Below are 27,702 nucleotides of genomic sequence, written 5' to 3' on the forward strand. Positions count from 1 at the left end.
TCTCTCTAATCAAATTATTCCTTTCCAGATGATTATACATCCTATCTCTCATAAACCTTTCCAAGATTTTCCCACAACAGAAGTAAGGCTCACTGGTCTATAGTTACTGGGGTTATCTCTACTCCCCTTCTTGAACAAGGGGACAACATTTGCTATCCTCCAGTCTTGTGGCACTATTCCTGTAGACAAAGATGACTTAAAGATCAAGACCAAAGGCTCAGCAATCTCCTCCCTAGCTTCCCAGAGAATCCTCGGATAAATCCCATCCGACCCAGGTGACTTATCTATTTTCACACCTTCCAGAATTGCTAACACCTCCTCCTTATGAACCTCAAGCCCTTCTAGTCTAGTAGCCTGAATCTCAGTATTCTTCTCGACAACATTGTCTTTTTCCTGTGTGAATACGGACAAAAAATATTCATTTAGCATCTCTCCTATCTCCTCGGACTCCCAACACAACTTCCCACTACTGTCCTTGACTGGCCCCACTCTTACCCTAGTCATTCTTTTATTCCTGACATATCTATAGAAAGCTTTTGAGTTATCCTTGATCGTACCTGCCGAAGACTTCTCATGTCCCCTCCTGGCTCTTCTTAGCTCTCTCTTTAGGTCCTGCATAGCTAACTTGTAACTCTCAAGCGCCCTAACTGAACCTTCATGTCTCATCTTTACATAAGTCTCCTTCTTCCTCTTGACAAGTGTTTCGACTGCTTTAGTAAACCACGGTTCCCTCACTCGACCACTTCCTCCCTGCCTGACAGGTACATACTTATCAAGGACACGCAGTAGCTGTTCCTTGAACAAGCTCCACATTTCCATTGTGCCCATCCGCTGCAGTTTTCCTCTCCATCCGATGTATCCTAAGTCTTGCCTCATCGCATCATAATTGCCTTTCCCCCAGATATAACTCCTGCCCTGCGGTATATACCTATCCCTTTCCATCACTAAAGTAAACGTAATCGAATTGTGGTCACTATCACCAAAGTGATCACCTACCTCCAAATCTAACACCTGTCCTGGTTCATTACCCAGTACCAAATCCAATATCGCCTCGCCTCTCGTTGGCCTATCTACATACTGTGTCTGGAAACCCTCCTGCACACATTGGACAAAAACGGACCCATCTAATGTACTCGTACTATAGCGTTTCCAGTCAATATTTGGAAAGTTAAAGTCCCCCATAACAACTACCCTGTTGCTTTCGCTCCTATCCAGAATCATCTTTGCAATCCTCTCCTCTACATCTCTGGAACTTTTTGGAGGCCTATAGAAAACCCCTAACAGGGTGACCTCTCCTTTCCTGTTTCTAACCTCAGCCCATACTACCTCAGTAGACGAGTCCTCATCAAACGTCCTTTCTGCCACCGTAATACTGTCCTTGACTAACAATGGCCACAACATCGAAGTCTCAGGTTCCAACCCATGCCGCAAGTTCACCCACATTATTCCGGATGCTCCTGGCATTGAAGAAGACACACTTTAAACCACCTTCCTGCCTGCCGGTACACTACTGCAACTTTGAAACCCTACTCATGACCTCGCTACTCTCAACCTCCTGTATACTGGAGCTACAATTCAGGTTCCCAAGCCCCTGCTGAACTAGTTTAAACCCTCCCGAAGAGCATTAGCAAATTTCCCCCCCAGAATATTGGTATCCCTCTGGTCCAGGTGCAGACCATCCCGTTTTTAGAGGTCCCACCGACCCCAGAATGAGCCCCAATTATCCAGAAATCTGAAACCCTCCCTCCTGCACCATCCCGGTAGCCACGTGTTGGCACGGGTAACAACCCAGAGATAATAACTCTGTTTGTCCTAGATCTAAGTTTCCACCCTAGCTCCCTGAATTCCTGCCTTACATCCCAATCCCTTTTCCTACCTATGTCGTTGGTACCTATGTGGACCACGACTTGGGGCTGCTCCCCCTCCCCCTTAAGGATCCCGAAAACACGATCCGAGACATCACACACCCTGGCACCTGGGAGGCATCACACCAACCGTGAGTCTCTCTCGTTCCCACAGAATCTCCTATCTATCCCCCTAACTATGGAGTCTCCAATGACTAATGCTCTACTCCTCTCCCCCCTTCCCTTCTGAGCAACAGGGACAGACTCTGTGCCAGAGACCTGTACCCCATGGCTTAACCCTGGTAAGTCCCCCCCCCCCCCAACAGTATCCAAAGCGGTATACTTGTTACTAAGGGGAACGGCTACAGGGGATCCCTGTACTGACTGCTTCCTCCCAGCCCCTCTCACCGTCACCCATCTATCTTTATTCTTCGGAGTAACTACATCCCTGAAGCTTCTATCTATGACCACCTCTGCCTCCCGAATGATCCGAGGTTCATCCAACTCCAGCTCCAGTTCCCTAACGCGGTTTCTGAGTAGCTGGAGATGGGTGCACTTCCCACAGATGAAAACAGCAGGGACACTGGCGGTGTCCCTCACCTCAAACATTCTGCAGGAGGAACATTGCACTACCTTCCCTGTCATCTCCTCTAGATAAAAAAAAAGAAAGAGCTTACCTGTTATTCACTCCCCTTCTCAGCAAGCACTCACTGAGCAACTTCTGCGTCCCGCACGATAACACCTGAGGGAAAATAAATAAAAACTACTTACCAGTCACCAGCCAATCCCTTACCTGCAGGCTGTGACGTCACGGTTCAACTTTCCACTTCTACCTGCCCTCGAGCCTTCCTCTTGATTCTTACAGCGGTTGTCTTTTTTTGGTTAGAGGAGGGGGTAGGGAGGGAAACACTGAAGAAGTGTTTCGGGTTTAAGTGTCACTTGACAAGAGCTCCTCCACAAACCACCTCCAAGTTAGGGTGAGCACACGGACGTATGCAAATTTCCCCTGCAACGGCCAATCAGCATCTCCGCTCTACTGCCCTCTGCTGGATGCTTGTCTTCACTTGAACAGCTAGGATCTCTTGTTCAGGTATGCCTCCAAGTTAGGGTGAGCACACGGACGTATGCAAATTTCTCCTGCAACGGCCAATCAGCATCTCCGCTCTACTGCCCTCTGCTGGATGCTTGTCTTCATTTCTCACCTAGGGTCTCTTGTTCAGGTACGCCTCCAAGTTAGGGTGAGCACATGGCGTATGCAAATTTCCCCTGCAACGGCCAATCAGCAGCTCCGCTCTACTGCCCTCTCTCACCTTAAACCTATGCCCCCTAGTAATTGACCCCTCTACCCTGGGGAAAAGCCTCTGACTATCCACTCTGTCTATGCCCCTCATAATTTTGTAGACCTCTATCAGGTCGCCCCTCAACCTCCGCCGTTCCAGTGAGAACAAACCGAGTTTATTCAACCGCTCCTCATAGCTAATGCCCTCCATACCAGGCAACATTCTGGTAAATCTCTTCTGCACCCTCTCTAAAGCCTCCACATCCTTCTGGTAGTGTGGCGACCAGAATTGAACACTATACTCCAAGTGTGGCCTAACTAAGTTTCTATACAGCTGCAACATGACTTGCCAATTCTTATACGCAATGCCCCGGCCAATGAAGGCAAGCATGCCGTATGCCTTCTTGACTACTTTCTCCACCTGTGTTGCCCCTTTCAGTGACCTGTGGACCTGTACACCTAGATCTCTCTGACTTTCAATACTCTTGAGGGTTCTACCATTCACTGTATATTCCCTACCTGCATTAGACCTTCCAAAATGCATTACCTCACATTTGTCCGGATTAAACTCCATCTGCCATCTCTCCGCCCAAGTCTCCAAACAATCTAAATCCTGCTGTCTCCTCTGACAGTCCTCATCGCTCGTTAATCATTCTCACTCTGGATTGTTTTCTCCTTTTCCATACTCCGCTTAAACCTTAGGATACAATGATCGTTGTCCCTTAAGTGCTCCCCCACTGGCACTTGATCTATTCGGACCTCCTCATTTCCAAGAGGCAGGTCCAGCAATGCCTCCTTCCTCACTGGATTGGGAACAGACGACTGAAGAAAATTTTCTTGAACACCCCGGAGGAACTCTTGGTCCCTCTCTACCATTTGCACTACTACTATCGTAGTCTATATTTGGATAATTAAAGTCCTCCATGGTAATGTGATGAACATCACACTGACCACAGAATTCATATTAGAATAAAGACGCGTATAAGGGTCAGAAATTAAAACTGATGCGCGGTGTGTTTTACCCAAATAGAACAAAATTATTATAGCGGACATGCCTTTTAGAATCTATTAGCCACATGGAAAAAGACATGTATTCCACCCGTAGACTAATTAAATTGCCTCAAACAAAGAGCCGAAGTAAAAGATCCTTGGTTTGAATATAAATCCCTTTTAATTGCTTAATTATCTAACTGTGGTTGCAACCGTGACAGAAAAGGCTGTATACCATAAGACCATAAGACCATAAGACATAGGAGCGGAAGTAAGGCCATTCGGCCCATCGAGTCCACTCCACCATTCAATCATGGCTGATTTCAACTCCATTTACCCACTCTCTCTCCAAAGCCCTTAATTCCTCGAGAAATCAAGAATTTATCAACTTCTGTCTTAAAGACACTCAACGTCCCGGCCTCCACCGCCCTCTGTGGCAATGAATTCCACAGACCCACCACTCTCTGGCTGAAGAAATTTCCCTCATCTCTGTTCTAAAGTGACTCCCTTTTATTCTAAGGCTGTGCCCCCGGGTCCTAGTCTCCCCTGCTAATGGAAACAACTTCCCTACATCCACCCTATCTAAGCCATTCATTATCTTGTAAGTTTCTATTAGATCTCCCCTCAACCTCCTAAACTCCAATGAATATAATCCCAGGATCCTCAGACATTCATCGTATGTTAGGCCTACCATTCCTGGGATCATCCGTGTGAATCTCTGCTGGACCCGCTCCAGTGCCAGTATGTCCTTCCTGAGGTGTGGGGCCCAAAATTGCTCACAGTATTCTAAATGGGGCCTAACTAATGCTTTATAAAGCTTCAGAAGTACATCACTGCTTTTATATTCCAAGTCTCTTGAGATAAATGACAACATTGCATTTGCTTTCTTAATTACGGACTCAACCTGCAAGTTTACCTTTAGAGAATCCTGGACTAGGACTCCCAAGTCCCTTTGCACTTCAGCATTATGAATTTTGGCACCGTTTAGAAAATAGTCCATGCCGCTATTCTTTTTTCCAAAGTGGAAGACCTCGCACTTGCCCACGTTGAATTCCATCAGCCATTTCTTGGACCACTCTCCTAAACTGTCTAAATCTTTCTGCAGCCTCCCCACCTCCTCCATACTACCTGCCCCTCCACCTATCTTTGTATCATCGGCAAACTTAGCCAGAATGCCCCCAGTCCCGTCATCTAGATTGTTAATATATAAAGAGAACAGCTGTGGCCACAACACTGAACCCTGCGGGACACCACTCGTCACCGGTTGCCATTCCGAAAAATAACCTTTTATCCCAACTCTCTGCCTTCTGCCTGACAGCCAATCGTCAATCCATGTTAGTACCTTGCCTCGAATACCATGGGCCCTTATTTTACTCAGCCGTATCCCGTGAGGCACCTTATCAAAGGCCTTTTGGAAGTCAAGATAGATAACATCTATTGGCTCTCCTTGGTCTAACCTATTTGTTATCTCTTCAAAGAACTCTAACACGTTTGTCAGGCACGACCGATCACAAATAAAATCAATTAATAATTCTGTCCAACCACATAACGTCTTGACGCATGGGAGATAGAAACGATAGAGAGAGTCTTGAAACTTTCTGTTCAACTTTAGATATCAAAAAACTGAGGGACAACAAAATGAAGTCACTCTTAGAATGACCCACTGACCGAATATATATTAAAACGCTTGACACTTGAAGTGATGTGAAAATAAACATTAATCAACGCTGAAAGACGGAGATACGACACAAATCGGGCTATTCACAGTGAAAGGGGAAAAAATATATAAGAAGAGACAGATTCACAGCTATCATGTACTCCCTCCTGCAAGCAGAGTGCAATCAAGGTGCTCTCTTCCCAGCCTGTTTCGTCGAACACAATCTCTTGAGACTTTCCATGTATCTATCACTCTTAGAAATGTATGATGATAAACATACTTAGAGATATTTTCAGGTTCCAATGCACTCCTCTGAAATAAGATAATCTGTTCGCAGATAACAAAGGACTGTTGGGAGATTTATATTTTGACGAGTCAGTAACTTTGTTTTTATATTCTGAAATATTTTATAATAAACTCCCACTCGAAGAATAAACGGTGTATTCTCACACTGAGTAAATTTAAACACTCCGACATGTATTTGGCATGTCTGAGATGACAAGGATCTATGCTGACAAAGTAGGAGGCTTGAGCAACTTACTCGAAAAATCTTCCATTAGAAGGCAGCTCAAACGGTTTAACTGTTTAAGACCTGGAACAGTAATCTTCCCGAGTGAGAGCTGTCCTAATCTTTGCAGGAAAAATGGCTTTCCCTGCTTCGGTGGCTTAGTCAGAAATAGACTAGTAAGATTAATTATTTGGTCAGGAAAATCATAAACCGGCCACAGTAAGTACTCCATTATTTTTGCCTCTCTTGGTAATTTCCTTGCAAAGTTGATCTTCTATATCCTTCCCAATAGTTGATGGTCTCTAGGCCACACCGAGCAATGTAGTTGCACCCTTTTTGTCTATTAACTAAATACATTCTGCCTCCCCTGGGATAGCTCCTCTCTCCAGCACTGCAATGCTCTTCTTTTTAAAAAGTAAATTTAGAGTACCCAATTCATTTTTTCCAATTGAGGGGCAATTTAGCATGGCCAATCCAACTAGCTTACACATCTTTGGGTTGTGGGGGCGAACCCCACGCAAACACGGGGAGAATGTGCAAACTCCACACGGACAGTGACCCAGAGCCAGGATCGAACCTGGGACCTCGGCGCCGCGAGGCAGCAGGGCTAACCCACTGCGCCACCGTGCTGCCCCTGCAATGCTCTTAATCAGTATCACCATCCCTCCTCCTTTCCTCCCTTTCCTGAATCCAGAAATACTTAATACCCAGTCTTGCCCTTCTTCGAGCCATGGAGGTATGTCATTAATGGAAACCAATCTGTGAGAAAGTCAGGAGATGAAGATTTGTGCCCTCCTGAAAGAATATTATTTATATAATTCTACCAGGCAGGGGAATATCAAATTCCTGCTGGGGGCGGTTCTGCTTCTGATGGCTGGTTCAAGATCAATGCCGCTGTGCTGTTCCCCAGGAAGTATTCCAAACTGGAAATCATTTGGGAAGTTACAGCTCTTTTTAGTTTGCTATTTGCGGTAATTTGTCGGAAGTAATTATATTCTGGGTACAGTGGGAAATTTTTATTGAATCTGCAACAACAAAAATCATTCATCAGATGGTGAAATATTATTAAAAATGAAGCGGCTAATTAAATGTCACATTATGTAGATAAGATAATACATACTATAATACAATTTATTTCTAAGGTCCATTAGGATGTATGTCCCCAATGTTACCACAGCTGGAGCTCATACACTGCAGTCAGAATGATATTTTGTTATTGGAGCAAATATAATTTAATCCAATTTTAATTTGATGCGATGATAAAGATGAAGAATAATCATTGGATAATTATTTAAATAACATTTAAATTGTTATTACTTTATTCAGACATTTCAATCGTGAGGGGGCAGCCATAACCACAATTCAAAACTCAGAGTTATTAGCTGGACAGAATGAGGCATTACGAGAGCCTTAAACCGGGTTTCTCCAGGGAATAATTCCTATCTGTCATCTTTAATACATTGTTCCTGATTGGTACGGTCTCTTTGCTTTACTCTATTTTACACATTCCTGGGATCTACCAGCAGATTTTCTCAGCTTCTAACTCACTTTCAGGTGTCGATGACCTTGGTGATACCACCGACCTTCTCCCCCGTGTTTCTGCAGCCGTGTCTTCGCTTTTGCCTCAGTTGTCCTCGTCTTTGGTTGTTGCAGCTTTCTCTTCCCCTTTTTATAAAACTCAAATGTCTTCATTACGTAAATACATCTTGCCTGGAATTTTCTTCGTTACACAGCTTCTCTCCTTTTCAGCAAAACAGCATGAAACGTTTTGGAACTCTTCCCGGCTTGCTGTCTGGTTCAAAATAATATACAGTAAAGCAGGATTCCTCAAATGACAGCAGTTTCCTCAGCTTGGTGAATTAACTTACTTGGGTTTTAACTGGCAATTTGCATCTTTGTGAAAGGTAAAAGGGGAGGGTGGCAAATGACCTCAAATGGCTACAGTGTGGTTCTTAGTAACGTCAACCATGTGGGTTCAGAATCCTGTGCTGGCCGAAGTAGTTCTTGCAGCCTGTCTCGTATCCATGTCCTATAACCATGTCCAGGCATAAGCCAAGGTTAGTAACCTCTGACAATGATGATGCGACATGAAGTGAGGCAGGAGAGGGTAAAAGTGGCATTATTATGAGAGCATTGTGATTGCTTGGTCTACTGCCACTCTTGTCCTTAAGTTTATATTTCATGAAATCAATTGTTATGGAAGAGGTGTTTTCAGAACCCCAAAATGTATCATGGAGTTCAACCAACCTCCCCCTTTAATGAATTGCTGCTTTTGAAGCACACGGCTTGTTCTCCAGGTGCGGTATTACAATTATGAACATGTGGTATTTAAAACAAAACAATGTTTATTCCATGAACTCAAATTAACCTTTTAAATAAACATTGGATCTCTTAACACCCCTTACTTCAAAGATAACCTCGAAAATATTACAACACTAAATAATCCCTCAAAATGTTCCTTCAAACCTGCAAAAGACTTCACCTTTAACAACAGACATGAGGTTACATTCAATATACTTATAGTCTTTGGATTTGCAGACATCCACAGACCAGCTCTGTGTTTTTCTTCCTGCAACTCTTTTCAAACCACACAGACACTCCCAGCTTTCTCCTCAAACTGGCTTTCTCCTTTCAAGCATCTCACAGCAAACCAGCCAGGCACTTTTTAGCTGCTCTCCCCCAAAACTGAAACTAAAAAACTTCAAAACGGCTGATCTGAAGCCCAGCTCCACCCACACTCTTACATCACTGCATTTCTTAAAGGTACATTGCTTAAACATCCATTTCTTAAAGGCACTCTCACATGACACAATTGTGGCAAAGATTGAATGTGTCTGCCATTTTGATCAGCAACCTAGAAGGAAAATGGAAGCAGATACATGGGAACACCGCCACCTGCATGTTCCTCTCCAAGCCACACACCATCCTGACTTGCAAATATTGCCGTTCCTTCACTGTCACTGTGTCAAAGTCCTGGAACTCACTCGCTAACAGCACCCAGGGTCCACATGCGCCACATAGGCTGCAGCGGTTCAAGAAGGTAGCTCACCACCACCACCTAAAGGGCAATTAGTGATGGACAGTAAATGCTGGCCTAGCCAGCAAAATCGACAGCCTGTATCACAGAATCACAGAATTGTTACTGCTCTGAAGGAGGCCATTTGGCCCATCCTGGCTGCACCAGCTCTCCAAACCAGCATCATGACTTAGTGCCCTTCCGCTACCTTTTCCCGTACCTCTGCACATTGTTTCTATTCAAGTAATCAACTAATGCCCTCTTGAATGCCTCGATTGAATCTGCCTCCATCACACTCCAGGCTGTACATTCTAGACCCAAACCACTCCCTGTGTGAAAAGGTTTTTTCTCACATCACATTAGCTTCTTTTACAAATCACCTTAAATCTGCGCCCTCTGGTATTAGGTCCTTTTACGAGCAGGAACTGTTTGTCCCTATCTAATCTGTCCAGCCCCCTCACGAACTTGAACACCTCTATCAGCCGTCTTGTCTCCGGGGAGAACAGTCCCAACCTCTCCAATCTATCCTCATAACTGAAGTTTCTCATCCCTGGAACCATTCTCGTGATTCTTTTCTGCACTCTCTCCAATGTGTTCACATCATTCCTTGGAAGGTGAAAACATTGCCGGTGACAAATATAAACTCTACTCCATTTTCACAAATAAGTGAAGTAAAGACCATCCCACTGTAACCTTTTCGAGCTCGACAACCCTTGGAAATATCCAGACTCGTCCGTCTTTCACCTTTCGATTATTGCCGACTTTAATTTTTCCACCATTGGTTCAACTGCCCCGACCCTAAACTCTCAGATTCCTTTAATCTTTCCACTCCTGCTCTCTACATCTCTCTCCACACCTCTAAAATGCTCCTTAAAACCTGTCTCCTCATCATAGAATCATAAAATCCCGACAGTGCAGAAGGAGGCCATTCAGCCCACCGAGTCTGCACCGACCCTCTGAAAGAGCACTCTACCTAGGCCCACTTCCCACCTATCCCCATAACCCCACCTATTGTACACTGAGGGGCAACTTAGCATGGCCAGTCCACCTAACCTGCACATCTTTTGACTGTGGGAGGAATCCGGAGCACCCGAAGGAATCCCAAGCAGACATGGGGAGAACGTACAAACTCCACACAGGCAGTCACCCATGGCTAGAATTGAACCCAGGTCCCTGGTGTTGTGAGGCAGCAGTGTTAACTACTGTACCACCGTTCCGCCCCCTTATGTAGCTCATTTTTGAATTTTGTTTGATAAATTAACACTCCTGTGCAACACCTTTTGGAAATTTTAGAATGCTAATGGCTCTATACAAATACAGGCTGTTGTTTAGTTGTCGGGCTCTGACAAACCAGGCCTCTTTATGAGTTCTATAATAAATAGAGTACAGTCCCTAACCAAATATTTATCCTGATCTTTTGTGTTTCCTGGCTGTGACCCTGCTGCCTTTACCGAGAGGATGAATCTTTGTGACATCTGCCTCTTTTGTTGTGTTGATGAAGCCTGATTTTAAATCTTTTATTGTGCAGTGGTTCTGTGAGGAGTCGTTAAGCATTGTCTTGGTGCCCAGTTTGTGTGTGTGTGTGTTCTGTTTGTGAGTTGGTAACAGGAAGATTTTAGACGTCTCATTCTGCCAGCATTAGAATTCCTTTTGTTTTTCTGGGATATGTGCTGACGGATTGAGTGAAGCACTTTGTCATTCCACTCTTCAATTTATTGCAGGGGTATCAATGTTTTGCACTGTGTTTCTTAGCAGGATTGCGTTACAGCTGCTGACACACGTTTCAGAGAGTTATTGAACCTCACAAAAGCAAAATACTGCAGATGATGGAACTCTGAAATAAAAAACAGAAAACAATGGAAGTTCTCAACTTGTAAAGAGAGAGAGAGAAGCAGAGTTAATTGTTCAAAGCTGATGAAAGCTCGCAGACTTGAAACATCAACCCAATTATTGAACCTTCCCCTAGGTTTCCTATGTTATGCCTGTCCCAGCCTCCTGTTTTGTAGTCCTTTCTGTATCAACTGCAAGTAGAATTAACAAAAATGACAGCGGACACAATGATAGGTAGCATTACGTTGGTGTTATATGTTCATCATAGAATTTACAGTGCAGAGGGAGGCCATTCGGCCCATCGAGTCTGCACCGGCTCTTTGAAAGAGCACCCTACCCAAGCCCACACCTCCACCCTATCCACATAACCCAGTAACTCCACCCAACACTAAGGGCAATTTTAGACACTAAGGGCAATTTATCATGGCCAATCCACCTAACCAGCACATCTTTGGACTGTGGGAGGAAACCGGAGCACCCAGAGGAAACCCACGCACACACGGGGAGAACGTGCAGACTCCGCACAGACAGTGACCCAAGCAATGGAAGTCCCCAAATGGCGTTTAAGCAGATGGAATTTGGATTGGATTGGATTTGTTTATTGTCACGTGTACCAAGGTACAGTGAAAAGTATTTTTCTGCGAGCAGCTCAACAAATCATTAAGTACATGGGAAGAAAAGGGAATAAAAGAAAATATATAATAGGGCAACACAAGGTATACAATGTAACTACATAAGCACTGGCATTGGATGAAGCATACAGGGTGTAGTGTTAGTGAGGTCAGTCCAGAAGAGGGTCATTTAGGAGTCTGGTAGCAGCGGGGAAGAAGCTGTTTTTGAGTCCGTTTGTGCGTGTTCTCAGACTTCTGTATCTCCTGCCCGATGGAAGAAGTTGGAAGCCGGGTGGGAGGGGTCTTTGATTATGCTGCCCGCTTTCCCCAGGCAGCGGGAGGTGTAGGTGGAGTCAATGGATGGGAGGCAGGTTCGTGTGATGGACTGGGCGGTGTTCACGACTCTCTGAAGCTTCTTGCGGTCCGGGGCCGAGCAGTTGCCATACCAGGCTGTGATGCAGCCTGATAGGATGCTTTCTATGGTGCATCTGTAAAAGTTGGTAAGGGTTAATGTGGACATGCTTAATTTCCTTAGTTTCCTGAGGAAGTATAGGCGCTGTTGTGTTTTCTTGGTGGTAGCGTCGACGTGGGTGGAACAGGACAGATTTTTGGAGATGTGCACCCCTAGGAATTTGAAGCTGTCAACCATCTCCACCTCAGCCCCGTTGATGCTGACAGGGGGGTGTACAGTACTTTGCTTCCTGAAGTCAATGATCAGCTCTTTAATTTTGCTGGCATTGAGGGAGAGATTGTTGTCGCTGCACCACTCCACTAGGTTCTCAATCTCCCTCCTGTATTCTGACTCGTCGGTATTCGAGATCCGGCCCACAATGGTCGTATCGTCAGCAAACTTGTAGATGGAGTTGGAACCAAATTTTGCCATGCAGTCATGTGTGTACAGGGAGTATAGCAGAGGGCTTAATATGCAGCCTTGCAGGGCCCCGGTATTGAGGACTATTGTGGAGGAGGTGTTGTTGTTCATTCTTACTGATTGTGGTCTGTTGGTCAGAAAATCGAGGATCCAGTTGCAGAGTGGGGAGCAAAGTCCTAGGTTTTGGAGCTTTGATATGAGCTTGGCTGGTATTATGGTGTTGAAGGTGGAGCTGTAGTCAATAAATAGGAGTCTGATGTAGGAGTCCTTGTTGTCGAGATGCTCCAGGGATGAGTGTAGGGCCAGGGAAATGGCGTCTGCTGTGGACCGGTTGCAGCGGTATGAGAATTGCAGTGGATCAAGGCGTTCTGGGAATATTTCCAATTCCCATTGTCATCGTCCCTGGCCCCCGGGTGCAGTGTGACCTCATGAAGTTCCTGCCAAGGAAGATCAGGAATTCCATTATCATGTCCCCTCACATGAGGACTTCCCCCCTCCCTTTGGCATTATATCACATCAGTGAGATGTACAACAGCTTTTGACAAACGGAGACCTACTGATTGGTCCCAACGGGGGCTCGAAATTAAATACAGCCCCAGGGGGCGAGAAGGTCATGTCTGGCAGTGCCCAGACAATGCCAGGGAGCAGTGGCAGGAGCAGTGCTGGGGGAAGAGCCATGGAGCAGTGCTGGGGGAGATGCCTGGGCAATGCCAGGAAGCAGTGCTGGGGACAATGCCCAGGTAATTCCAGAGGAAAATGCCCAGGCAATGCCAGAGAGCACTTTATTTTTGCCATTGCAAGTTAGTAAAATCCAGAATTCTTTGAGGGGGAAGAGGAGTTAAAAGCACAATTTGCAGTCTACTTTCCCAAGGGAGTTACTGGAGCCAGTGAGGACCAGGAGAGAAGTTGCTATCCTCGGCACAAGTTTGCCAGGAGACAATTGCAATGCATCAGACCTGTCAATACTCAAAGGCACTCACAGAAAATGTGGTCCATGTCTGCTAGAGGTTTAGTAACCACATCACGGTAGCTAAAGTTGGACTCCCCAGCATTTCCTTGTACAAAAATGGTGTACAAACTATGGAGATTATATTCTTTCTACAGTTTTTAAGTGGTTGCTCACAGATGCAAATTAAACACATAACAGGCTGGAGCAAACCTGGTAGGAGGAAGACCCTGGAATCTCCAAGCAATTTATGCACGGACCTGAGCAGGGCATCAAGCTAACTATTCTAATATTCGATCTATTGTGGCCTTGTATGCGATGAAGCAAGGCGGAGGGAGCCCTCAAACTATCCTGGTAGGAGGTGGAAGTGTAGAGGGACAGGATGGCCATGGTGAAAGGGGGATGTTTCAGACCAGGACACTGGAAACTGGCAATGTAGGTGAGGGAATTGGAAGAGTTGTGAATGTAGACGGGAAGAACCTGGACAAGGGGAGCAAATGTAGAATTGAGATAGGAAGAAATAGCTCAATGATTTGCACATTGTCCCTACAGTGCAAAGGAGGCCACCTGGCCCATTGTGTCTGCACGGACATTCTGGAAAAACCTCCTACTTAGGCCCACTCCCTCGCCAACTACCCCAACAAACCTGCACCCCTTTGTACACTAAAGGGCAATTTTAGCATGGTTAATTCAGCTAACCTGCTCATCTTTGGACTGTGGGAGGAAACCGGAGCACCTGGAGACACATAGACACAGGGAGAATGTGCAAACTCCACACAGACAGTCACCCAAGGCCAGAATTGTTCCTGGCGCTGTGAGGCAGCAGTGTTGACCATTGATGTACTATCAATTACGACGAGACGAGAGTAGAGAGTAACTGAGGTTTTATTACGCGGAGATGTGGAGCCTCCCGCAGCTGCTGCTGAAATGGCTACAGCTCGGAGAGCCCACCCATTTATACTCCGCCTACTGGGCGGAGCCAGCAGGCAGGGATCTACCCCCCGTACCTGTAGTACAGGGACCTTACTGTAATACCCTCGTATGCAGTATATACAATATAACAGTGGTGACTACCACATTCACCCCCTGTTAAAAAAAGAGTCCAGCGGGGGTGGAAAACTATTTACATACAGGTTGTTTAAAATTTAAGAAAGAGGTTACAAATTTAGACGATCGGGTGCCTTGATCCGTCATTGCGAGCGCTGCAGTTCTGGTGGCGATTCAGGCGTCGGTTCGGTCGTCGGTGACTCCGGGAGCGTGTCGACCTCACCTTCATCCCCGGGTGGGACCAATGGGAGGATGGATCGTACTGGAGCGGGGGCTGTGGTGGGGTGCGCCGGGGGAAGGGAGGGTGGCGCTGGGGCAGCAGGGCGGCGGGGTGTGTGGGGACCCAGCTGGCGCCAGGTCCTTGAGGGAGACTGTGTCTTGGCGGCCATCGGATTACGATACATAGGCGTACTGCGGGTTCGCGTGGAATAGCTGTACCCTCTCAACCAATGGGTCCACCTTGTGGAGCCGCACGTGCTTGCGGAGGAGAATGGGTCCTGGAGCTGCCAGCCATGTTGGGAGCGAAACCCCGGAGGTGGACTTCCTGGGGAAGGCAAGGAGACGTTCATGGGGAGTTTCGTTCGTCGCAGTGCACAGGAGCGACCGAATGGAGTGAAGGGTGTCGGGGAGGACCTCCTGCCAGAAGGAGGCCGGGAGATTTCTGGACCCTAGGGCTAGCTGGACGGCCTTCCAGACCGTCCCATTCTCCCGCTCCACCTGCCCGTTTTCCCAGGGGATGTAGCTGGTCGTCCTGCTCGAGGCAATGCCCCTGTTGAGCAGGTACTGGCGCAGCTCCTCGCTCATAAATGAGGATGCTCAGTCGCTGTGGATGTAGGCGGGGAAACCGAACAGAGCGAAGATGGTGTTGAGGGCTTTGATGACAGTGGCAGACGTCATATCGGGGCACGGGATGGCGAAGGGGAATCTGGAATATTCGTCGACCGCATTAAGAAAGTACGTGTTGCGGTCGGTGGATGGGAGGGGCCCTTTGAAGTCCACGCTGAGGTGTTCAAAGGGGCGGGAGGCCTTCACCAGGCGCGCACGGTCTGGCCGGTAGAAGTGCGGTTTACACTCCGCGCAGACCTGGCAGTCTCTGGTGATAGCCCTGATTTCCTCGGTGGAGTAGGGCAGATTGCGGTCCTTTATGAAGTGATAAAAGCTGGTTACCCCTGGGTGACAGAGATCATCGTGCAAGGTCCGGAGTCGGTCCACTTGTGCGCTGGCACATGTACCTCGGGATAGGGCATCAGGGGGCTTGTTGAGCTTGCCGGGGCGATACAAAATCTCGTAATTGTAGGTGGAGAGTTTGTTCCTCCACCTCAAGATCTTATCATTTTTGATCTTCCCCCGCTGTGTGTTATTAAACATGAAGGCAGCCAATTGATCAGTGAGGAGAGTGAATCTCCTGCTGGCCAGGTAATGTCCCCAATGCTGCACAGCTTCAACGATACCTTGGGCCTCCTTTTCGACAGAGGAGTGCCGAATTTCGGAGGCATGGAGGGTGCGGGAAAAGAATGCCACGGGCCTGCCTACCTGGTTGAGGGTGGCGGTCAGAGCGATGTCTGATTCATCGCTCTCGACTTGGAAGGGGAGCGTCTCGTCGACCGTGTGCACCGCGGCCTTGGCGATGTCGGCCTTGATACGGTTGAAAGCCTGGTGTGCCTCGGCCGTCAGGGGAAAAACTGTGGAGTGGGTGAGTGGGCGGACCTTGTCCACATAGTTAAGGACCCACTGGGCGTAGTACGAGAAGAAACCCAGGCATCGTTTGAGGGCCTTGGGGCAGTAAGGGAGGGGGAGTTCCATGAGGGGGCGCATGCAATCAAGGTCGGGCCCTAGAACTGCGTTCTGAACCACATAGCCGAGGATGGCTAATCAGTTTGTGCTGAACACGCACTTCTCCTTGTTGTAGGTTAGGTTGAGGCGTTTGACGGCGTGGAGGTATTTGGAAAGGTTAGCGTCGTGGTCCTGCTGGTCGTGGTCGCAGATGGTGACGTTATCCAGGTACAGGAAAGTGGCCCGCAGTCCGTACCGGTCAACCATTCGGTCCACCTCCCGTTGGAAGACCGAGACCCCGTTAGTGACGCCAAAAGGAACCCTAAGGAAGTGGTAAAGGTGGCTGTCCGCTTCAAACACAGTGTACTGGCGGTCCTTGCGAATGGGGAGCTGGTGGTAGGCAGATTTCAGGTCCACTGTCGAGAAGACCCGGTACTGTGCAATCTGATTGACCATATCAGATATGCGTGGGAGGGAGTACGCGTCGAGCTGCGTGTACCGATTGATGGTCTGACTGTAGTCAACGACCATCCTGTTTTTCTCCCCAGTTTTCACCACTACCACTTGGGCTCTTCAGTGGCTGTTGCTGGCCTTGATAATACCTTCCCATAGCAACCGTTGGTCCTCAGACCTGATGAAGGTCTTGTCCTGGGCACTGTACCGACTGCTCCTGGTGGCAACGCGTTTGCAATCTGGGGTGAGGTTCGCAAACAGGGAAGGTGGGTCGACCTTAAGGGTCGTGAGGCCGCATACAGTAAGGGGTAGTAGGGGCCCGCCAAATTTCAGGGTTAGGCTCTGGAGGCTGCACTGGAAGTCCAGGCTGAGTAGCAAGGCAACGCAGTGGTTGGGGAGGACGTAGAGCTGGAAGCCGCTGAACTCTATGCCCTGAATGGTGAGGGTGGCGGTGCAATACCCCCGGATCGCCATGAAGTGGGGTCCGGAGACCAGGGAGATTCTCTGGTTGATGGGGTGTACCGTGAGAGAGCAGCGCCTTACCGTATCTGGGTGGATGAAGCTCTCAGTGCTCCCGGAGTCCAGAAGGCAGGATATCTTGTGCCCGTCGACCTTCACTGTCGTCGACGCGGTCGCGAGGTTGTGCGGTCAGGACTGGTCGATCGTGATGGAGGCCAGACGTAGCTGGTCGGCGGCGGTTTCAGGCGATGAGCGGCCTGATGAGGTGCCCGACGAGCAGGGGTCCTGAGGCGGGAAGATGGCGGCGCCCACGGGCCGCACGTGTTGTGAGGCGAGCAAGATGGTGAGCAGGATGGCAGTGCCCACGGGCCGCACATGTTGTGAGTGGAGCAAGATGGTGAGCAAGATGGCGGCGCCCACATGCCACACGTGATCTGAGGCGAGGAAGATGGCGGTGCCTGCGGGTCGCATATGGGGAGTGCCGGGACAATAGCGGCGACCGAGAGGGCCTGGCACACAGCAGCAAAATGTCCTTTCTTCCCGCGGGCCTTATAGAGCGCGCTCCATGATGGGCAGCGCTGTCAGGGGTGTTTTGAGTGTCCGCAGAAGTAGCACTTGGGTCCCCCGGGGTTGGTTGACTGCCGTGCGACGCAGGCCTGGGGTTGGCTGGGGGAGGTCGCTGATGGGGTCCATGGTGGGGTGTTCGCTGGCGGAGTCCACGATGCCCAGGAGGGGTGGGCCGTTCGGTCGGCGGCATACGCCTGTATATTGTGTGAGGCAACTGTGATCAAGAGCGCTAGTTTCTTGGTCGCCGCGAGGTCGAGGGTAGCCCCTTCTAAGAGGCGCTGGCAGATGTAGGCCGATACCTATGCCCGTAACGAACGCGTCTCTAAGTAGCAGGTCATAATGTTCAGCAGCCAAAATGGCCTGGCAATCGCAATCTCTTACCAGGATGTGCAGGGCACGCCAGAAATCTTCCACAGACTCACTGGGGAGTTGATGTCGCGTGGACAGGAGGTGCCTGCCGTAGATTTTGTTAGTCTGCTGAGTGTAGTTCTCCTTCAGAAGCGCCATGGCCTCAGCGTAGGTTGGTGCGTCCCGGATGAACGGAAAGATATTGGAGCTCAGCCGCGTGTAAAGTATCTGGAGCTTCTGGTGCCTCTGAGGGTGGGTCTGTCGCAGATCCAATGTATGCTTCAAAGCAAGCTAGCCAATGTGCGAAGGCCGACTTGGCGGTGTCTGCTTGAGGGTGCAGCTGCAGGCGATCAGGCTTGATGTTGCGATCCATCGTTCTAAAATCTCTGCGTAATAAATTGATGCACTATCAATTGCGACGAGACGAGAGTAGAGAGTAATCGAGGCTTTATTACGCAGAGATGCCGAAATGGCTGCAGCTCGGAGAGCCCACATATATATACCCTGCCTACTGGGCGGAGCCCCTGTAGTACAGGGGCCTTACTGTAATACAACAGTGGTGACTACCACAACCATTGTGCCACCGAGCAGGACAGGCTGAAATGATGAGTCTGGTCTGGCAGAGCGGGCTTGTTTGTGGATCAATTGGGAAGGAGGGAGAAACGGGCTGTGCAAAAAGTTAGTGGCAGGACGATGATGAAAGTAAAATTCAATTCAAAAAATTCTTGGATACCTCCTCTACCCTAAAAGGAAGACAGTACGAAGTCTTACAACACCAGGTTAAAGTCCAACAGGTTTGTTTCGATGTCACTAGCTTTCGGAGCGCCGCTCCTTCCTCAGGCGAATGAAGAGGTCTGTTCCAGAAACACATATATAGACAAATTCAAAGATGCCAGACAATGTTTGGAATGCGACCATTAGCAGGTGATTAAATCTTTACAGATCCAGAGATGGGGTAACCCCAGGTTAAAGAGGTGTGAATTGTCTCAAGCCAGGACAGTTGGTAGGATTTTGCAGGCCAGATGGTGGGGGATGAATGTAATGTGACATGAATCCCAGGTCCCGGTTGAGGCCGCACTCATGTGTGCGGAACTTGGCTATAAGTTTCTGCTCGGCGATTCTGCGTTGTCGCGGGTGCTGAAGGCCGCCTTGGAGAACGCTTACCCGGAGATCAGAGGCTGAATGCCCTTGACTGCTGAAGTGTTCCCAGACTGGAAGGGAACATTCCTGCCTGGTGATTGTTGTCTGCTCGGCGATTCTGCGTTGTCGTGGCCTTCAGGAACTTATAGCCAAGTTCCGCACACATGAGTGCGGCCTCAACCGGGACCTGGGATTCATGTCACATTACATTCATCCCCCACCATCTGGCCTGCGAAATCCTACCAACTGTCCTGGCTTGAGACAATTCACACCTCTTTAACCTGGGATTACCCCATCTCTGGATCTGTAAAGATTTAATCACCTGCTAATGCTCGCATTCCTAGCATTGTTTGGCATCTTTGAATTTGTCTATATATGTGTTTCTGGAACATACCTCTTCATTCGCCTGAGGAAGGAGCAGCGCTCCGAAAGCTAGTGACATCGAAACAAACCTGTTGGACTTTAACCTGGTGTTGTAAGACTTCGTACTGTGCTCACCCCAGTCCAACGCCGGCATCTCCACATCATGGCTAAAAGGAAGAGTGAAGGGAGTGTGGAGCGGATGTGGGGGCACAGTCTAGGGAGTTAGGAGCGAAGTGTAGGCAGTGGCGGGGGGGGGGGGGTGATAGCACAGTGCAGGGAATGAGGGGCACAATTTTTGTAGTGGGAGCACAGTGTAGGGAGTGGGAACACAGTGCAGGGAATGAGGGGCACAATGTCAGGAATGGGGGAAACAGTGTTGGGAACGAGGGACAGTGTAGGGAATGAGGGGCACAGTTTAGGTATGAATGCCACAGTTTAGGGAATGAGGGGCAAAATTTAATGAATGAGGTGTGCAGCATTGGTAGTGGGGGCACAGTTTAGTGAGTGAGAGGCACAATATTGGGAATGAGGGGCACAGTGTTGGGAATGAGGGGCAAAGCATAAGGAACGAGGGGCACATGGTAGGGAATGAGGGGCACAGTGTTGGGAATGAGGGGTACAATGCAGGGAATGAGAGGCACAGTGTAGGAAATGAGTGGCACAGTGTAGGGAATCAGGGGCACAGTGTTAGGAATGAGGGGCACAGTGTAGGGAATGAGGGGCACAGTGTAGGGAGTGGGGGGGGCACAGTGTAGGGAGTGGGGGGCACAGTGTAGGGATTGAGGGGCACAGTGAAGGGAATGAGTGGCACAGTGTCAGGAATGAGGGTGACAGTGTTGGGAATGATGGTCACAGTGCTGGGAATGAGGGGCACAGTGTAGGGAATGAGGTTCACAGCGTTGGGAACGAGGCACACAGTGTAGGGAATGAGGGGCAGAGCGTAGGGAATGAGGGAACAGTGTTGGGAATGAGGGGCACGGTGTTGGGAATGAGGGGCACAGTGTAGGGAATTAGGGGCAGAGTGTAGGGAATGAGGGGCACAGATTTGGGAATGAGGCACACAGTGTTGGGAATGAGGGGCACAGTGTTGGGAATGAGGGACACAGTGTAGGGAATGAAGGGCAGAGTGTTGGGAATGAGGGGCAGAGTGTTCGGTATGATGGGCACAGTGTTGGGAATGAGGGGCACAGTGTTGGGAACGAGGAACACAGTGTTGGGAATGAGGGGCACAGTGTAGGGAATGATGGTCACAGTGTTGGGAACGAGGGACACAGTGTAGGGAGTGGGGGGAACAGTGTCGGGAATGATGGTCACAGTGTAGGGAATGAGGGGCACAGTGTTGCGAATGAGGGGCACAGTGTTGCGAATGAGGGGCACAGTGTCAGGAATGAGGGGCACAGTGTTAGGAATGAGGGACACAGTGTAGGGAATGAGGGGCACAGTGTAGAGAATGAGGGGCACAGTGTAGGGAATGAGGGGCACAGTGTAGGGAATGAGGGGCACAGTGTTAGGAATGAGGGGCACAGTGTTAGGAATGAGGGACACACTGTAGGGAATGAGGGGCACAGTGTAGGGAATGAGGGGCACAGTGTAGGGAATGATGGTCACAGTGTAGGGAATGAGGGGCACAGTGTAGGGAATGAGGGGCACAGTGTTAGGAATGAGGCGCACAGTGTAGGGAATGAGGGGCATAGTGTAGGGAATGAGGGGCACAGTGTAGGGAATGATGGTCACGGTGTAGGGAATGAGGGGCACAGTGTAGAGAATGAGGGGCACAGTGTTAGGAATGAGGGGCACAGTGTAGGGAATGATGGTCACAGTGTAGGGAATGAGGGGCACAGTGTAGGGAATTGGGGGGACAGTGTTAGGAATGAGGGGCACAGTGTTAGGAATGAGGGACACAGTGTAGGGAATGAGGGGCACAGTGTTGTGAATGAGGGGCACAGTGTAGGGAATGGGGGGCACAGTGTTGGGAATGAGGGGCACAGTGTTGGGAATGAGGGGCACGGTGTTGGGAATGAGGGGCACAGTGTAGGGAATTAGGGGCACAGTGTAGGGAATGAGGGGCACCGATTTGGGAATGAGGCGCACAGTGTTGGGAATGAGGGGCACAGTGTTGGGAACGAGGAACACAGTGTTGGGAATGAGGGGCACAGTGTAGGGAATGATGGTCACAGTGTTGGGAACGAGGGACACAGTGTAGGGAGTGGGGGGAACAGTGTAGGGAATGATGGTCACAGTGTAGGGAATGAGGGGCACAGTGTTGGGAATGAGGGGCACAGTGTTAGGAATGAGGGGCACAGTGTTAGGAATGAGGGACACAGTGTAGGAAATGAGGGGCACAGTGTAGGGAATGAGGGGCACAGTGTAGGGAATGATGGTCACAGTGTAGGGAATGAGGGGCACAGTGTTAGGAATGAGGGGCACAGTGTAGGGAATGAGGGGCACAGTGTAGCGAATGAGGGGCACAGTGTAGGGAATGATGGTCACGGTGTAGGGAATGAGGGGCACAGTGTAGAGAATGAGGGGCACAGTGTTAGGAATGAGGGGCACAGTGTAGGGAATGATGGTCACAGTGTAGGGAATGAGGGGCACAGTGTAGGGAATGGGGGACACAGTGTTAGGAATGAGGGGCACAGTGTTAGGAATGAGGGACACAGTGTAGGGAATGAGGGGCACAGTGTTGGGAACGAGGGACACAGTGTATGGAATGAGGGGCAGAGTGTTGGGAATGAGGGGTACAATGTAGGGAATGAGGGGCACAGCATTGGGAATGAGGGGCACAGTGTAGGGACTCAGTGGCACAGTTTAGGAAATGAGGGGCAAAGTGTAGGGAATGAGGGGCACAGTGTTGGGAATGAGGGGCACAGTGTTCAGAATGAGGGCCACAGTTTTGTGAATGAGGGGCACAGTGTAGGGAATGAGGGGCACAGTGTTGTGAATGAGGGGTACAGTGTAGGGAATGAGGGGCACAGTGTTGGGAATGAGGGGCACAGTATTGGGAATGAGGGATACAGTGTTGGGAATGAGGCACACTGTGTTGGGAATGAGGGGCACGGTGTTGGGAATGAGGGGCACAGTGTAGGGAATTAGGGGCACAGTGTATGGAATGAGGGGCACAGATTTGGGAATGAGGCGCACAGTGTTGGGAATGAGGGGCACAGTGTTGGGAATGAGGATCACAGTGTAGGGAATGAGGGGCACAGTGTTGGGAATGAGAGGCAAAGTGTTGGGAATGAGGGGCACAGTGTTGGGAATGAGGGGCACAGTGTAGGGAATTAGGGGCACAGTGTAGGGAATGAGGGGTGCAGTGCAGGGAATGAGGGGCACAGATTTGGGAATGAGGTGCAAAGTGTTGGGAATGAGGGGCACAGTGTTGGGAATGAGGGGCACAGTGTAGGGAATGAGGGGCAAAGTGCAGGGAATGAGGGGCAGAGTGTTCGGTATGATGGGTACAGTGTTGGGAATGAGGGGCACAGTGTTGCGAACGAGGAACACAGTGTTGGGAATGAGGGGCACAGTGTAGGGAATGATGGTCACAGTGTTGGGAACGAGGGACACAGTGTAGGGAGTGGGGGGAACAGTGTAGGGAATGATGGTCGCAGTGTAGGGAATGAGGGGCACAGTGTTGGGAATGAGGGGCACAGTGTTAGGAATGAGGGGCACAGTGTTAGGAATGAGGGACACAGTGTAGGGAATGAGGGGCACAGTGTAGAGAATGAGGGGCACAGTGTAGGGAATGAGGGGCACAGTGTAGGGAATGAGGGGCACAGTGTTAGGAATGAGGGGCACAGTGTTAGGAATGAGGGACACAGTGTAGGGAATGAGGGGCACAGTGTTGGGAATGAGGGGCACAGTGTTGAGAATGAGGGCCACAGTGTAGGGAAAGAGGGGCACAGTGTTAGGAATGAGGGACACAGTGTAGGGAATGAGGGGCACAGTGTAGGGAATGAGGGGCTCAGTGTAGAGAATGAGGGGCACAGTGTCGGGAATGAGGGGCACAGTGTTGGAAATGAGGGACACAGTGTAGGGAATGAGGGGCAGAGTGTTAGGAATGAGGGGTACAGTGTAGGAATGAGAGGCACAGTATAGGGAATGAGGGGCACAGTGTTGGGAATGATGGTCACGGTGTAGGGAATGAGGGGCACAGTGTAGAGAATGAGGGGCACAGTGTTAGGAATGAGGGGCACAGTGTAGGGAATGATGGTCACAGTGTAGGGAATGAGGGGCACAGTGTAGGGAATTGGGGGGACAGTGTTAGGAATGAGGGGCACAGTGTTAGGAATGAGGGACACAGTGTAGGGAATGAGGGGCACAGTGTTGTGAATGAGGGGCACAGTGTAGGGAATGGGGGGCACAGTGTTGGGAATGAGGGGCACAGTGTTGGGAATGAGGGGCACGGTGTTGGGAATGAGGGGCACAGTGTAGGGAATTAGGGGCACAGTGTAGGGAATGAGGGGCACCGATTTGGGAATGAGGCGCACAGTGTTGGGAATGAGGGGCACAGTGTTGGGAACGAGGAACACAGTGTTGGGAATGAGGGGCACAGTGTAGGGAATGATGGTCACAGTGTTGGGAACGAGGGACACAGTGTAGGGAGTGGGGGGAACAGTGTAGGGAATGATGGTCACAGTGTAGGGAATGAGGGGCACAGTGTTGGGAATGAGGGGCACAGTGTTAGGAATGAGGGGCACAGTGTTAGGAATGAGCGACACAGTGTAGGAAATGAGGGGCACAGTGTAGGGAATGAGGGGCACAGTGTAGGGAATGATGGTCACAGTGTAGGGAATGAGGGGCACAGTGTTAGGAATGAGGGGCACAGTGTAGGGAATGAGGGGCACAGTGTAGCGAATGAGGGGCACAGTGTAGGGAATGATGGTCACGGTGTAGGGAATGAGGGGCACAGTGTAGAGAATGAGGGGCACAGTGTTAGGAATGAGGGGCACAGTGTAGGGAATGATGGTCACAGTGTAGGGAATGAGGGGCACAGTGTAGGGAATGGGGGACACAGTGTTAGGAATGAGGGGCACAGTGTTAGGAATGAGGGACACAGTGTAGGGAATGAGGGGCACAGTGTTGGGAACGAGGGACACAGTGTATGGAATGAGGGGCAGAGTGTTGGGAATGAGGGGTACAATGTAGGGAATGAGGGGCACAGCATTGGGAATGAGGGGCACAGTGTAGGGACTCAGTGGCACAGTTTAGGAAATGAGGGGCAAAGTGTAGGGAATGAGGGGCACAGTGTTGGGAATGAGGGGCACAGTGTTCAGAATGAGGGCCACAGTTTTGTGAATGAGGGGCACAGTGTAGGGAATGAGGGGCACAGTGTTGTGAATGAGGGGTACAGTGTAGGGAATGAGGGGCACAGTGTTGGGAATGAGGGGCACAGTATTGGGAATGAGGGATACAGTGTTGGGAATGAGGCACACAGTGTTGGGAATGAGGGGCACGGTGTTGGGAATGAGGGGCACAGTGTAGGGAATTAGGGGCACAGTGTATGGAATGAGGGGCACAGATTTGGGAATGAGGCGCACAGTGTTGGGAATGAGGGGCACAGTGTTGGGAATGAGGATCACAGTGTAGGGAATGAGGGGCACAGTGTTGGGAATGAGAGGCAAAGTGTTGGGAATGAGGGGCACAGTGTTGGGAATGAGGGGCACAGTGTAGGGAATTAGGGGCACAGTGTAGGGAATGAGGGGTGCAGTGCAGGGAATGAGGGGCACAGATTTGGGAATGAGGTGCAAAGTGTTGGGAATGAGGGGCACAGTGTTGGGAATGAGGGGCACAGTGTAGGGAATGAGGGGCAAAGTGCAGGGAATGAGGGGCAGAGTGTTCGGTATGATGGGTACAGTGTTGGGAATGAGGGGCACAGTGTTGCGAACGAGGAACACAGTGTTGGGAATGAGGGGCACAGTGTAGGGAATGATGGTCACAGTGTTGGGAACGAGGGACACAGTGTAGGGAGTGGGGGGAACAGTGTAGGGAATGATGGTCGCAGTGTAGGGAATGAGGGGCACAGTGTTGGGAATGAGGGGCACAGTGTTAGGAATGAGGGGCACAGTGTTAGGAATGAGGGACACAGTGTAGGGAATGAGGGGCACAGTGTAGAGAATGAGGGGCACAGTGTAGGGAATGAGGGGCACAGTGTAGGGAATGAGGGGCACAGTGTTAGGAATGAGGGGCACAGTGTTAGGAATGAGGGACACAGTGTAGGGAATGAGGGGCACAGTGTTGGGAATGAGGGGCACAGTGTTGTGAATGAGGGCCACAGTGTAGGGAAAGAGGGGCACAGTGTTAGGAATGAGGGACACAGTGTAGGGAATGAGGGGCACAGTGTAGGGAATGAGGGGCTCAGTGTAGAGAATGAGGGGCACAGTGTCGGGAATGAGGGGCACAGTGTTGGAAATGAGGGACACAGTGTAGGGAATGAGGGGCAGAGTGTTAGGAATGAGGGGTACAGTGTAGGAATGAGAGGCACAGTATAGGGAATGAGGGGCACAGTGTTGGGGAATGAGGGGCAGAGTGTTCGGTATGATGGGCACAGTGTTGGGAATGAGGGGCACAGTGTTGGGAACGAGGAACACTGTGTTGGGAATGAGGGGCACAGTGTAGGTAATGATGGTCACAGTGTTGGGAACGAGGGACACAGTGTAGGGAGTGGGGGAAACAGTGTAGGGAGTGATGGTCACAGCGTAGGGAATGAGGGGCACACTGTTGGGAATGAGGAGCACAGTGTTAGGAATGAGGGGCACAGTGTTAGGAATGAGGGACACAGTGTAGGGAATGAGGGGCACAGTGTAGAGAATGAGGGGCACAGTGTAGAGAATGAGGGGCACAGTGTAGGGAATGAGGGGCACAGTGTTAGGAATGAGGGGCACAGTGTTAGGAATGAGGGACACACTGTAGGGAATGAGGGGCGCAGTGTAGGGAAAGAGGGGCACAGTGTAGGGAATGATGGTCACAGTGTAGAGAATGAGGGGCACAGTGTAGGGAATGAGGGGCACAGTGTAGAGAATGAGGGGCACAGTGTAGGGAATGAGGGGCACAGTGATAGGAATGAGGGGCACAGTGTTAGGAATGAGGGACACACTGTAGGGAATGAGGGGCACAGTGTAGGGAATGAGGGGCACAGTGTAGGGAATGATGGTCACAGTGTAGGGAATGAGGGGCACAGTGTAGGGAATGAGGGGCACAGTGTAGGGAATGAGCGGCTCAGTGTAGGGAATGATGGTCACAGTGTAGGGAATGAGGGGCACAGTGTAGGGAATGAGGGGCACAGTATAGGGAATGAGGGGCACAGTGTTGGGGAATGAGGGGCAGAGTGTTCGGTATGATGGGCACAGTGTTGGGAATGAGGGGCACAGTGTTGGGAACGAGGAACACTGTGTTGGGAATGAGGGGCACAGTGTAGGTAATGATGGTCACAGTGTTGGGAACGAGGGACACAGTGTAGGGAGTGGGGGAAACAGTGTAGGGAATGATGGTCACAGTGTAGGGAATGAGGGGCACACTGTTGGGAATGAGGAGCACAGTGTTAGGAATGAGGGGCACAGTGTTAGGAATGAGGGACACAGTGTAGGGAATGAGGGGCACAGTGTAGAGAATGAGGGGCACAGTGTAGAGAATGAGGGGCACAGTGTAGGGAATGAGGGGCACAGTGTTAGGAATGAGGGGCACAGTGTTAGGAATGAGGGACACACTGTAGGGAATGAGGGGCGCAGTGTAGGGAAAGAGGGGCACAGTGTAGGGAATGATGGTCACAGTGTAGAGAATGAGGGGCACAGTGTAGGGAATGAGGGGCACAGTGTAGAGAATGAGGGGCACAGTGTAGGGAATGAGGGGCACAGTGATAGGAATGAGGGGCACAGTGTTAGGAATGAGGGACACACTGTAGGGAATGAGGGGCACAGTGTAGGGAATGAGGGGCACAGTGTAGGGAATGATGGTCACAGTGTAGGGAATGAGGGGCACAGTGTAGGGAATGAGGGGCACAGTGTAGG

The sequence above is a fragment of the Scyliorhinus torazame genome, chromosome 21 (genome assembly GCF_047496885.1).
Source record: "Scyliorhinus torazame isolate Kashiwa2021f chromosome 21, sScyTor2.1, whole genome shotgun sequence".
Classification (NCBI taxonomy): Eukaryota; Metazoa; Chordata; class Chondrichthyes; order Carcharhiniformes; family Scyliorhinidae; genus Scyliorhinus; species Scyliorhinus torazame.